This window comes from Helianthus annuus, chromosome 14 (genome assembly GCF_002127325.2).
Source record: "Helianthus annuus cultivar XRQ/B chromosome 14, HanXRQr2.0-SUNRISE, whole genome shotgun sequence".
Taxonomy (NCBI): domain Eukaryota; kingdom Viridiplantae; phylum Streptophyta; class Magnoliopsida; order Asterales; family Asteraceae; genus Helianthus; species Helianthus annuus.
In genome coordinates this window covers 152582958-152597338 of record NC_035446.2, presented here as the reverse complement: position 1 = coordinate 152597338, position 14381 = coordinate 152582958, and positions in this window count along the sequence as shown.

Here is a 14381-nt window from a genome sequence, read left to right as displayed (position 1 = left end):
CGAATTTATACTGTCTGTTGAAAACGTATTATATATGAGCCGACTCGTTTTAGAACAAAAATTATGTCAAAACGTAGACCACATGAAAACTTACATAAAAATATGCAAAAAAGTTATTTTATCCGAGCTTACTAATTTCAAATAAAAAAAAATACGTCGAAACGGAAATCAACTTGAATTAATACCCGGTAAGCACAAAAAATAAGCACGTAAAAATCGATTACAAAGACTTTTGAAGTTGAAGAGTACAAAAAGACACCAAAAGACTTGAATTTATATCAACGCATACATAAAAATAAACACGTAAAAAGCAAATTGTGAAGTCATTGTAAATTTAAGGGGTTATAAGTGAAAATTGAAGGGTAAAGGTAACAAAAGAAAAAAGGACAAAGGGGGAGGGGGAGGGGGAGGGGGGGGGGATCAACGTGAGGAAGTGTAGATCAAACATTTCATTAGGGATGAACAAATAATATCGGATATTAATACTGAATTTACGAAACCAGAGTATTTTCGCTAGTGACTTTTGATGTTTTCAGTACCGATACGGTACCAGTTTTTACTTTTAAATACCGGTATCAGTACCGAACCATACCGGATATTTTCGATATTGGTTAACACCGAACTCATCTCTACATTTCATTGTAGTTGTATATATTTTCTACGAGGGATACTCTATGATTAACTTATTTTCTTTATAGCTATATTCTTTTTTTGTTATTATAATTCTTTTTTCTTTTAACTTCTGAGAGAAAAGCGTTTTATAAAATTTCAAGTATGTTGTTGTGATATGGCTATTGCCTATTATTGTGTACGTCTCAACATAACTTTTTTTTACAAAACCGAGTTGTGAGCAGTAATATACAAGTAAGTGAATGACAAACGTACATGTTATCATTTCACTGATTTTAGTTATTATTATTATTATTATTATTATTATTATTATTATTATTATTATTATTATTATTATTTATAAACTGACTTCGTTTATCATTTTTTTACTATAATAATATAATGTAATGTTTTATCTTGTAAACTCCATTTAATTATATACGTTAGAGCTCTTATTTTGTATTTCAAATCTGGCTTGATCAATCTTCAACTAATCATATATTTAAAAAAAAAAAAAATCAGCTCTTTAGAAAAAGACTATAAATAAAAAAAGAATCAAATTTCAACAAAGTTGAAGAAACGACAATAATACAAGAGACGGGCCTTGATCAATAAATTACAACTAAAGTATTAAAATGGTCTAGTACCGTACGTACCTCAAGTTGACAATTGAGCATTGATTGTACTATTCCGTAGTTGATTTTAATAGGAGAAAAACTGGACAATCACTCATTTTTATTTTATTGGCTTGAGTGTTTTTAAAGTCATTTGCACTCAAGGAAACGTTATCATCACCCAATGTTATACATAATATATGGATTAAAGGTCTGATCCACAGTCTGTTCCTCACGTACAATTGATTATTGCAAATTAAATTCGAAATTTAATAGACTTAATATTAGATGAGGTTGTGGGATTGAATTTGATAGGTGAAAGACCAAAAACACAAAACAAGAAAACACTCCCTAAGATCATGTGTAGTGGAAGGGGAAAATAATACCCCCACCCTAGGGCATTTTACGCCATGTGGCGGTCCAGTCAGCAAAGGGGCATTATTGGGCGTTTTCTAAAATGGGTGTAGTGAGGATGGGGCATTATTGGGCATTAAATAAAATAAAGAAAAAATCTTATTGGATAAGGATAGGGGAGATGAAATCTGATTGGACAAAGAGAAGTGTGTTGGGCGTGGTTTAAAAAACGCCAAAGGGGCTTTTTTTGATTTTTTTGCTTAAAAAAACGCCCCATGTAATGGGGAATGGGCGTTTTTTTTTTTATTTATTTTTTTAAAAACGTCTCACTACACATGGTGTAATGCTAGAACTCTTGATAGTGAAATTAATGAAGGGAAAACCAATATACCAAACTTTATTCTATAAAGAAATTTTGAATTTTACATACAAAACAAGAAAATACTCCCTAGTGTTAGTACTCTATAGTGAAAATTGATAAATTAACGAAGGGAAAACCAATATACCAAACTTTCTTTTATAAAGAAATTTTGAAAATACATATATTGTCAAATTCTCAAAATTAATAATTGATAGACTAGTAAGGAAGTTAACTACCTACAAAACTTGTTAGTTTAAAATTGGAATAATAGATTTTAATAATCCCAACTATTAGCCGTTGGCCGGCAACGGTCTTAACGTAAAAAATAACCAGTGATGGTATCACCTTTTTTATATATTGTAAACCAATGGACCTTTACTAACAAAACCTTAAGTTTTGTTGTCCCCTCATTATTTTGGGTTTGGTAAAGGTCATCTATGGCGTTTGTCCAAACGTATGAGTAATCATTCGATAAACTCACTTCTATTCTTTTTCTCCCGGTTTTTTTCTTCGTTTCCAAGACTTGTAATTAAAACTCAAAAATCACCTTGTTATTGTACATTATGTAAATATGTATAGTTGTGCATTTTTATTAAATATAATAATTATAATAATAGGTGAAAGTATCACATTGTAATAAACATAATGATTTTAAGGGCAATGAAATTTAATAACCTAAAAATAAATTTTAAGGGTATATATTCATATATCTTGATTTTCAATTTGTGTACTCGAATCATAACACACCGTACCTTCATAAGCAAAATTAGAACAGTTTTTTTGAATGGCCAACGAATCCTCCAAATGAGCTACTAACGAAATTTATCACATCGGGATACACTCGTCTCCGAACCGGGGAAAACCCTCACTTAGGGCCGAAGCCCGTGAACACTCACCCGAAGGCACGACAGTGCTGTGAGGTAAAACATGTTCAGTTCAAGGATTGAACTAGCGATCTCCACATTTTCGCCTGGTCTCCCATCATCACCAAGTGCCGCAGAAAATAATGGGAAGATCAGGAATCGAACTTGGGTCGCTTAAAATACCAAGTCTCTCCCTTACCACTCCACCACCACCTATTGGCCGCAAAATTATAACATAAACAATGTGACGAATATGTACGACCAAATTGGAGAGCGACCTATTTTGACTTTCATCTATATACATAATAAATTATTAGGTTATTTTTCATATTTTCAAAAGGTTAGATGCATAAAAGACGTTTTGCTTTGTCAATACGCATGTCCCTGCTTTTTTATATCAATTGTTCCATATAATTATGTCATATAGCATTATATGAGTCAGGTTAAGAAATACAAAATATGTGTTAAATATAAAGATACAATTAAACTATAAAGATAGAATAAGTCCAATAGAGTTCATACATGTGATATTCTTTGGCTAAACTCGAATAATAACTTGATAAAAAACTAGACATGTTTCGGTTGAACTGAGGTTGTAAAAAATATTTATACATATATTTGTTTTTTGAAAACAAAATTTGCAATACGTTTAAGCCACTAACAATACCTGAAAACCATTAAAGTATACTTATCATGTAATAGTATAGTTATGGTAAATTTAACCGAGTCTGTGTAGATCTCTTAAGAAACAAAACAAATGACTGAATACGTAAGTATCAAAGAAATTGAGAACACTAGAAAGTGCTTAAAAGAAGTTGAAGAATTTTTTGCATCAACTTACAACTCTTTAGTCTCTTTAGACTTGATCTTTGCATGTTCAGAATTGAGAACACGAGAAAGTGCTTAAAAGAAATTGAAGAATTTTTTGCATCAACTTACATGACTCTAAAGTTTTTTTAGACTTGATCTTTACATGTTTAGAGTATTAACTTTGCGTGTTGAAGACCTTTAAGTTACAAGACTATTTATATTGTTTCGAGACCCACCGAGTAGCAGTTTAAACGCATCAAGCACCAACTAATAGCAGTTTACGTTTTACTCATATGTAAAGTTTTGATTATATTTTTTTCGTGAATCGGCCACTGTTCTTGTGAGTTGGTATATAATCTGAACCCCTTTAATGTTTCATGTCGTCTTTAGGGTATCACACCCAACGAGCATTAGAGGTTCTTTAAAATTGCAACCTTTAATACTTTTTAGCTACTTTTTGTTCAGCCTTTAGACGCTTATAAAAATACTAAGCTTGTTTAATATCTTTTTGTCTGAAATCTAAGCACAAATTGATGGATTTCACTTTAAAGTTTAAATATAACTTACACTATATCAATATACATATAAGATAAAACTTCCATAAAACCATACAATGGGTGTCCCTTAACAATTTATGAACACTACTTTACGTTTAAAACATTTATTCTTGCTTTCCTTAAGCATGTTTTGAGAAGGGGATAGGTTCGATTGGGGTATATGCCCGTTGTAAATTTATTGAGAAGGGGATAGGTTCGATTGGGGTATACCGTATATGCCCGTTGTAAATTTATATATATTTTTTTTATTCGTGATACATTTTTTCACATACTTCCTTTTTTAAAGAACATAATCTTGAAAGCATGACAACTTGTATAATGATAATTTGCATGACATGATGAATAAAATAGGCAAATATAAACTATAAGTAATAAAGCCTATAGATCTATAATTAAAGCTTGGCAACTTGTGTGGCCCGGTTATGAGTCTCACTTGTGGGCTACAGGTTCATAAGCCTGGTTTTTGGTACCCTTCTAAAGCAAGCCCAATTGCTATATCAAAGAAGCCTGGAAGGTTCAAGAACTAGAGGTGAAATGTTTTCTCAGCCCAAAACTCCAAATTTTAAACCCTAAAGGATCACAATGTGCAACTATATGAAAATTAGAAAATAACTAGTATTCTGTTAGCCGGTGTTGCCCCATGGGCCATGGGTATGTCACATATCAACAGTGGCGGAGCTTGATCAAAAGTTCTAGAGGGGCGGAAAGTCATGAGACCAAATTTATATGTTGTATAAATATTTAGGCAAAATAATTGGGGGGCGATATCCTTTATAATTTTAAAATTTTCAGACGAAAAATCGAAAATTTTACACTTCAAACCAAAACATTCGCGGGGGGGGGGGGGGGGGGGGTGCATCCCCCGGTATTCACTAAGCTCCTACCCGCATATCAAGGAGACATGAATACCAACGTGATTGATTATACACTAATTTTACGCAAAATTCACAACCAATTTCTTTTATTAACGTATAACATATTTAATCTGATGTAGTCCTTAACATCTTTGTGAGCTTCGTAACTTGCATATAGCATGCCGATAGCCACTTGCAACCCCGCTTGTGTTTTACGGATGTTACTCATTTTTTCGGTTAACTCATTAACTTTTTGCGTTACTCGACGATCGGAAGCGATGATATCCTCCAACATTTGTTGGACCTGTATAAACACATTTGGTTCTTCATTTGAAGACGACATTTTGAAAGAAATACCAAAGACATATACCTAAGTATAATGCGTTTAAATAATTTTAAAACATATCAACAAATTATGATAAAGAAGCTCAGAACAATGTCATTCATCATTGCCATTGATTATTTATATAGTATTAATTTGCATTTTTAATAGCCCAAGTCTCTAAAAATAAAACCAACTAGTTTGTTTATAAAAATAAATATTTTTATAACGCTATATTGCACAAAAACGCACATTGTTCGCAATTACGAGAAACAACCAATAAGTAGTCCATGTAATCAAATAACATATAATTCCACTCAATTATATTATTATTTCTATGTTTGCAATTGTAACACCTCGAATTTTTGTATCCAATGATGTGTTAACACGTGTCATTTGATTACACGTGGCATTGATATTAAATAAAGGACTAATTTTGACAAGCCTTGAAAGTATGTAAATTCGAGGGTTATAAATGTCAACAAAGGGTAAATATACTGTATAGTAACCCTAAATGATGCTCGTACCTTCAAACGAATAAATCATGGATCGTACGGAAGCGAAACGCGGAAGAAAGTGAGAGATTACGAGCTACAGGGGTTAACCGTGTCAACATGTTTAAATTATACCTCTGAGTGACCCTTTAACGTTCCCGAGGCTTTGTAACAGTATTATACGCTCACCAGAATATACTGTATAAATTCCGTGAAGTTCCGTTTTAAAACGAGAAAGTTATGATCAAATTCGTAAGAGAAGGGTTAAAAGCGTCAATAATATAATTTAAGACTTTCCGGATAATAAATAAATTAACCGGGGGCTTAACGATACGGGTAAATAACGCGAGGTCCTTAACTGTAATTAATCAAGGGCCATATCGCAAAGTTACCCCTTCAAACCCGAAGGGTCAGGTTATTAATTACCAAAGATTCGATATTAATTACTAAGATTTAGTAATCATTTCAAAAAGATACAATTTTAACCCCTTACGGACCGTAAAGAGTATGCCTTACGGACCGTAAGGGGGGGGGAATGATTGCTGGTGATCCGCCTATGGCTTACGGACCGCAAGGCCTAAGCCATACGGTCCGTAAGCGATGCCCAGCGACAGAAAAATGGCTGTTGGCACTTTTAAGCGGTAAAACAATAAATGATGGGTTCTCCAGAGGCATGGGCGCCCCCTACTCGACCCATAGCACCATGGGACACCTGCCCATCATCCATGATCAGTTGTAGACCAATGTGTGATGATCTTGAAGCTTGCCTTGCACTATAAATAGGCCTCCTTTGTTCATAAGTTTCATCACAACTCAAAACACCTTCTCTGATCATTCTAAGAGCTCTCAAGCTTTCTTCTTTGTTCTCTAAGCAAGCCTAAACTTCTGTAAGTCGTTTAAAACCTTGTGGTGTAAATTTACTTAGTAATATAGCTCAAAACCAAACCGTCGTAACTACGGTTTGACTTCAAGATAAATCCTTAATGGTTCAGTCTTATGTCGAATCAAAGGTAGTTATGTGTTGGTGTTTATATGGGTAATAAACCCCTAAAAGGGTTCCCTCTGATCACCACTCTAACTAGCTCAAATGTCGAGTCAAACGAATGCTTAAAAAGTCAACAAAAAGCTATTTTTGCGATTCTTGCATAATCTGTGATATAAATGATATGCAACCTGTTTAGACACTCATAAAACATGATATTAAGTATATAAACTTGTTTACGCTCGTTTGAATCGACCATTTGCTATATTGAACCGGTTCGGAGCCGAATGTCGCAAAAGTTTGACTTTTGCTTTGACTTCAGTTCTGACCCGTTTTAGTGAGGTATAGATATGCCTTAGGACTCTCTTAGGACCAGGTTACATGATGGTATAACCCTCTGTGACCGGTTCATTGTTTGTCCGAGTCTTTTACGCATTTCCGTTAATCGCCTAAAAGTTGACCGTAACGGCCTTTTTAAAATAAAACGAGTATTTCGGACACGTGAACGGACCATAACCTTGATTACTAAATTATAAGCATGTCCTTAAAGTTTCACGGCAATCCGAGATCTAGAATGAGAGTTATGCTAAATAGCGCATTTATAAGAAACTTTTGTAATAAACGGCGCAATTAGCATAACGCCTATCTAAACCAAGATTTCGTCACCAAAACTTTTACCCACTGTTATAAAATAATATTTTGGGATTTTTAAAGATTTTTAATAATTTTTACCTTGCTCATAACCTGCGGTTATGGCTACGGTTCGGTAAATACCGAATATGCCCTTTTTGGCCGAAACTTGAGTTCTACAAGGTCTTTTGACCCGATTCCAGTTGCTACTGATTTTAAATAATAAATAAAGTATTATAGACTCTATAAACTGTTCGGGAAACTCAGATTTCCTGTAGAACTCGAAAAGTTCTTTAAAAGTCTTTAAAATGACCGAAAAACCCCTACGGGGCGATATATTAACTAAAACTCGTTACGGGCATCACGGAAGGTATCCTACTGATACCACAACCTTTTTAAGGCATATTGACTTAGGAAATAAGCGTAGGACTCTCATGGCTAACCGTTTCGCCTAATGCGCGCACGGTTCGGCTTATGAAACTAGTTTTCGTAAATTAGCCGATATGGGTCAAATTATATCATTATGACCCCAAAATCCAGAGTGTGAACCTTAAACCCAAATAAGACAAGTCTCTGAACTTGTTGGGTCAGAATCACACTCCTTTCTCGGTTTTCGCCTTTTCGCGCGATTAAACCGTATTTATATTTCGGAACCAACCGGTCTAGGCTACGGCCAATATAAAGACCCGTTAGGATTCTAATAGGTTAATTAAAACCTTCGTTCCAGAATAGGAGCCCCAGTAAAAGCTATCTGTGACGTAATCCATTAAGGAATATACTTGCAAAGGTAAATACTTTAACTTATTTTCCCTTATACGGGCTTGGGATACGGTATATTAATACCGCTTGATTGAGCATCATATCTTCCATCGCTTAGGTGGTTAATTGAATAATGTGATCGGCTCATTTAAACAGACTTGTTACTTAAAAGCCTTTGGGGGGTTAATGACCGTTGTCCCGGATATCCTTGGCATCATTTTACGAAATGGCCACGACCTCGACATCCCGGTGTAGGCGTACACCCGGTATATTATGTCGACATTATTATTATTAAAAGACGTAGCCGTTGGTTTTACACTACGGTTTTACGCAATGTGGTGTGTCTATTAATCTTTAACCCGGACAGGATCCGGGCTACTGAACGCATAAAAGGACATGTAATTCGTTCACAAGATTTTAATAATTTTCCCAAGTTATAAAAGAGTTTGTGCCTTGTGCATTCAAATCAATTTTAATAAACATTTTCAAATGTGTCAGTTGAACGTATTTACCAGTGTAAACTGACGTATTTTCCCCAAAAGATTAAGTGCAGGTACTACACGAAATTTGGCTGGTAATAGCTTCCTAGCATCACGAATAGTCTCGCAAACTTGATGCTGTATCTGACTGAACAATACTTTATTTTATTTATGATCCCCTGTGGATACAATTCGACTTCTGTAATACACTTGATATTACATTCAAAAGGTTGAATTATATTTATCTTTATGCTTCCGCTGTGCATTCATATAATTGTGTGGTTTGACTATATTGTTGCCAACTACGTCACGGTAATCCCCCACCGGGCCCACCGGTGAGACACGTGGAAATCGGGGTGTGACAGGTTGGTATCAGAGCCAACATTGAGTGAATTAAACACTATCCTAATGTGTTTAATCTCAGTGACACAATTGCACATACTTGAGTCTAGACAAGAACATAGGACAAATTCAAATTTTCATTCCAATTTTGTCTTTTCCTTTTATTATTGGTATTTAAAAGTTTTATAAAGCAGGAAATATGCCGCCAGTGATTTTCCGAGGTAGAGGAAGGGGAAGAAGAGGCAGAGGAGAGATCGTTACTCATCACGATCACGAAGCCGGGCCTTCAAATACGCGAGCTCCTTCGACCACGAGGAGTGAAGAACCGCAAAGGCGAAGAGACCTTTACGAACCTGCGAGGCATTCCACCTCGCACAGCTCGACGCCATCATACCGTCACTCATTCGGGCCAAATTCAGAGAATGATCCTAACAACCCGCAACCCTCCTTCATACCTCTACAACGTTCAGTATCGCACCGAAATTTTGACGACCCTACTCCATACTTCAGAGGTCAGTTCAATCCAGCTGACTACATCCAGGAACCTTCAGGCTTTGTCCCGTTAGGGCCACAAGATCATTTCTCCGAAGATCATATGGACGAGGATACTGATCCGACAGAACCTGCTCGTGGTACGCCCACGCATCCAATAGAAGTCTCTGATGGGTCATCCTTCCATGGCACACCCTATCAGGGACCAGATAGCTTCCAAGCGTTGTTCGACCGACATGAGTGGTACTACACACCACCTCAGCAGACATCACAACAACCGCGACATCCGCAGGATCCCTCCGAGGATTCACGCTTCGTGGCAGTTACGCCACCACCTCCGCCACCGGTACAACCAGTAATGCCTGATCCGCCAAGGCGTAGGAGAACAAATGCTCGTATGTCCACACGAGGAGGAGGGGATTTCCAATTCAGCACCCCTCGACACTCTAGTAGTAGCCACTACCCGCCACTACAAGAAGAAGGACCTTCAAGTCCTATACAGGAGGCGAACTCCGCACCAGCTGCACCAAATTCGCCACCATTTGGGTATGACCAACCCATACCTGCTTACACGGGTCCAACGGCTTACAACCCGTTCGAACCGTCATCACAAGCGCATTACAACTACAATTATGAGCGCGACCCATATGTGGTGTCGGCTAGGTATAATGCACGCTATCCCGACGGAGCTCATGGGAACATGGGAATACCGGACTACTCAGCACATGGGTATCCAGCACCTCCCAGACCTCCAGTTCCGCAACAAGCGCCACAACCACGTTTCTCTCCTCCTGAGCATGAAGAGATACTCCACCGACTGGATCGTGTGGAGAGAGAGTTCGAGGAAGAGAAAAAGAGCCACCGAGGATTTCTCAAAGGCTTGGCGAACCTACTAAAGGGCAAAAAGAAGAAACGTGACCACTAGCCCTTAATAGTTGTACTAATGTAATTTCTACTTTGAAATAAGTCCCTGCGTGGACACTTATCGTATTTTAGTCCCTACTTGGACTTATCCGTTAATTCCTACAAGGACACATGTCGTGTACTAGTCCCTGTATGGACCTATCTTTTATTTAACCTTTATAAAGGTGTGTACTGTTTAAAGACCCGTTTAGGGCAATATATGATTGTATTTGAGATTATGGAATGTATGTTATGAGTTTTGTTTTAATATGTATGAAATAAATCAAAACCATTCCTTTTAAATTGATCTGCCTAAATAAAGAATCTTAAGAGTGAAACCTAGCCTGGTATCTTTTAAGATCCGGCCAAGATGGTACGACCTAATTAAAAGATTCAGATTCCCTGTTAACCTCTGCAAGCATGTTGACGATCATGGCAGATGTGATTCGTTAAAATCACACACGTCATTCTTATACAATAATCCTTTAGAGGATTTCAAAGACCCAACTAAATGATTTATAAATCATGGGCAAAAATCACCAATAAAGGTGATCAAATTATCAAACATCCACTAGCGATGTAGTGCCTACGGGCCAACCTTATTAAACATCCATTAGAGATGTAGTGCCTACGGGCCAATCTTATTAAACACCCATTAGCGATGTAGTGCCTACGGGCCGACCTTGTTAATACATCCATTAGTGGTGTAGTGCCTATGGGCCATAATAATTATCTTATAAAGACAAAAGACAGTGGTGGTCTATGACTCCCTGTCAAAAAGGGGTAAAAGAACTACGGTTCAAACCTCTATGCCTTTGATTCTCTGAAATCTCGGCTAACATTATAAAACATCCTCGTGATTAGGCTTTACGCCGCCGATATTATTGTTATAGCTAAAATAGGATATATTCAGATCCTAAAACTAAGTGAGTAATAAGTTAATCAGATATGGTCTCTGTTACCATGATTAACAAATTGTCATAAAAGACAATCCTATAATAAACTCCTAAATAAAATTTTGTTATCTTCTGTAACAGATACAAGTTACAATGGCGGATCCCAACGGAGAAAACAGCCATACAAACGAAGATGACTACGATAATGCGCAAGTGCATCTGACAGGCGCACGGCTAAAGGCTCTGATTGACAACGCTGTTCAGGCACCTCTTGATCGCCAATACACCGAGTCTCATAGCAGAACCGTATCAAAACCACCCTCCAAACCAAAGTCACAATCCAAACCACTCTCCAAACCCAAGAAAGATGACGATAATCACTCGTCCGCTGAGAATAGTATTCGTCGTGATCGAGAATATACTGATGCATCCGGTGCCAAGGGTTGCACCTACAAGTACTTCGTGTCTTGTAAACCCCGGGAATTCACAGGGGAAAAGGGTGCTGTTGATTGTATCACCTGGCTGGATGAGATGGACACTATTGTGGACATCAGTGGGTGTGCGGAGAAGGATGTGGTGAAATTTGTGTCACAATCATTTAAGGGCGAGGCCCTAGCATGGTGGAGAGCGTTGGTACAAGCATCGGGTAAGTCTGCTCTATACAAGATGACATGGGAGGAATTTATTGCTCTCATTAAGGAAAACTACTGCCCTCAGCATGAGGTGGAGAAGACCGAGTCTGATTTTGTGTCATTGGTAATGACAAACTTGGACTGCCAGGCCTACTTGACGAGCTTCAATACGATGTCTCGCCTGGTTCCGTACCTTGTGACACCAGAGTCCAGAAGAATCGCTCGTTTCATTGGGGGATTAGAACCCGCGATAAAAGCTAGCGTGAAGGCCTCTCGGCCGACGACCTTCAGGTCAGTAACTGACCTCTCCTTGTCTCTCACTTTAAATGCTGTCCGTCTGAGGACGCTAAGGAGCAAGGAGGCAGAAAAGAGGAAACGTGAGGATGATACCTCACGAAGGTCAGGAAAGAAACACCGTGGAAACAGTGATGGCAAAAGAGGGGCGGAAGCAAAGAAAGATGGCCAAGCTGGAGAAAGGCCCAAATGCAAAATCTGCCAGAAACCCCACTCTGGGAAATGTAGGTTTGGGTCGAATTCACAGTCCCAGCCAAAGTCTTTTGCCTGTGGACTATGCAAGTCCAAGGACCATAAGACTGTGGACTGCAAGAAAATCAAGGATGCAACATGCTTTGGTTGCAACGAAAAGGGGCATATTAAGAGTAACTGCCCTAAGAATGCCAGGAAGCCGGAAGAAAACAAGAAGACTAATGCGAGAGTCTTCCGTATGGATGCAAAGGAGGCTGTGCTGAACGACAATGTACTTACAGGTACGTTTCTCGTAAATAATATATTTGCAAGAGTACTTTTCGATTCTGGCGCTGATAAGTCCTTTGTAGACCAAAAATTTTGCGAACTGCTAAATATGCCTATCAAAACCCTAGACGTAAAATACGAGGTAGAGTTAGCAGACGGCACGATAGAAACCGTCTCCACTATTCTAGAAGGATGCGAAATGTCCATTAAGAACCATTGTTTTCCTCTATCTCTACTTCCTTTCAAATTAGCCGGTTTTGACATTGTTCTGGGTATGGACTGGTTATCCAGCAATCAGGCCCAAATCATTTGCAACAAAAGGCATATAGTACTAAAGACTCCGAGTGGTGAATCGCTTACCATTCGAGGAGATACACAGTATGGATTACCCGAGGATGTATCTATGCTCAAGGCTTCTAGATGTTTAAAAAGAGGCTGTGTCATTTACATGGCTCAGGTGATAATTGAAGAGCCCAAGCCAAAGATAGAGGAACTTCCTGTTATTTCTGAATATCCCGAGGTTTTCCCCGAAGAACTACCTGGGTTACCCCCAGATAGACAAGTGGAATTCAGAATAGATATCATTCCTGGAGCAGCTCCCATTGCTAGAGCACCCTACAGGCTTGCTCCAACAGAAATGAAGGAACTAAGGACCCAGTTGGATGAACTGTTGGCAAAAGGTTTTATCAGACCTAGTTCGTCTCCCTGGGGAGCACCTGTCCTATTTGTGAAGAAGAAGGACGGATCGATGCATTTGTGCATTGATTATCATGAGCTAAATAAAGTTACCATAAAGAATAGATATCCTTTACCAAGGATCGACGATCTGTTCGATCAGCTGCAAGGAGCGAGCTACTTCTCAAAGATCGACTTGAGGTCGGGCTATCATCAGCTGAAGGTCAGAGATGAAGATGTGAATAAGACAGCATTTAGGACTCGCTACGGTCACTATGAGTTCCTAGTGATGCCTTTTGGGCTCACAAATGCACCGGCTGCGTTCATGGATCTCATGAATCGCGTCTGCAAGCCGTACTTGGACAAATTTGTCATAGCCTTCATCGACGATATCCTTATATATTCAAAGAACCAAGCTGACCACGAGAAACACCTCCGTTGTATTCTCGAATTGTTACAGCGTGAGAAACTCTACGCCAAATTCTCTAAATGCGAATTATGGCTACGAGAGGTTCAATTTTTGGGTCACGTCGTGAGTGAGCGTGGAATCCAGGTGGATCCCGCTAAGGTAGAGGCGGTCATGAATTGGCAAGAGCCAAAGACGCCTACCGAAATTCGTAGTTTCCTGGGGTTAGCAGGATACTACAGGAGATTTATTGAGAATTTTTCGAGGATTGCTGCGCCCTTAACTTCTCTAACCAAGAAGAAGGAAAAGTTCATTTGGGGCCCTAAGCAGCAGGAATCCTTTGATATTTTGAAACAAAGGCTAAGCAACACTCCTGTGTTGACGCTACCGGAAGGTACTGAAGAGTTCGTAGTCTACTGCGACGCGTCACACACTGGCATAGGGTGTGTGCTCATGCAGAAAGGCAAGGTGATTGCCTATGCTTCACGACAGTTGAAGGTGCACGAAAAGAATTACACCACCCATGACTTGGAGCTGGGTGCCGTTGTATTCGCACTAAAACTGTGGAGGCATTATTTATATGGAATCAAGTTT